Below are 697 nucleotides of genomic sequence, written 5' to 3'. Positions count from 1 at the left end.
GTCGATTGTCCTCGGTCTGAACAAATCCACCGACACCATCATAATTGGGGTTTTTAAGGGTTATTATTCTATCTTCGTTATTCATTATCCATTATCCGTTATCGGTCAGTTCATAATACGCTACAAAGCCTAGGAGCCGGGACACTTACTCTCAGCCAAAAGGCCAAGCTAAGGTCCTAGCCCTAAAGCCTTGCTGCGATCATTGCGAATGCACCGTTCCCGGATTTACTGCAATAACGGGCCGATGCGTGGAGTGGACAGAGCAAGCTCTTATTCCATCTCCGGAATGCAAAAATCAAAGAACATGGCAAGAGGTAAAGTCATACTATCCAGTTGGTCCTGGGAGCTGTAAGTTCCTCAAATCATTTTTTTGGTTTGAACAAATTTATTGACACTAAAAACAGAAAACAATCATGACGATCTCAACAGCAATTAAGCACATTCACAATATTATATTTCAATATTACGTTTTTAACAGCAAACACAAAGTGAGGTTTGAACAAACCTTCTCGAAAATCAAACATATTCACAATTTCATTATATAACATCTTTGTTAGTGTCAATAGATCCGTCCAGGCCAAACATATTTTTGGTTTGAACAAATTTATTGACACTAAAAACAGAAAACAATCATGACAATCTCAACAGCAATTAAGCACATTCACAATATTATATTCCAATATTACGTTTTTAACAG

The 697-nt window shown here is 37.4% G+C and overlaps 1 pseudogene; it reads right to left on the bottom strand.

The window, feature by feature from the left end:
- Positions 1–203: 203 nt before the first annotated feature.
- LOC148375133 (U2 spliceosomal RNA) lies at positions 204–318 on the bottom strand (annotated as a pseudogene).
- Between the last annotated feature and the right edge of the window lie 379 nt (positions 319–697).

The sequence above is a fragment of the Urocampus carinirostris genome, chromosome 1 (genome assembly GCF_059441175.1).
Source record: "Urocampus carinirostris isolate Australia breed hairy pipefish chromosome 1, RoL_Ucar_1.0, whole genome shotgun sequence".
In the NCBI taxonomy this organism is placed as follows: domain Eukaryota; kingdom Metazoa; phylum Chordata; class Actinopteri; order Syngnathiformes; family Syngnathidae; genus Urocampus; species Urocampus carinirostris.
Note: the sequence above shows the minus strand (reverse complement) of the source record. Positions and strands in the feature narration are given on the sequence as shown.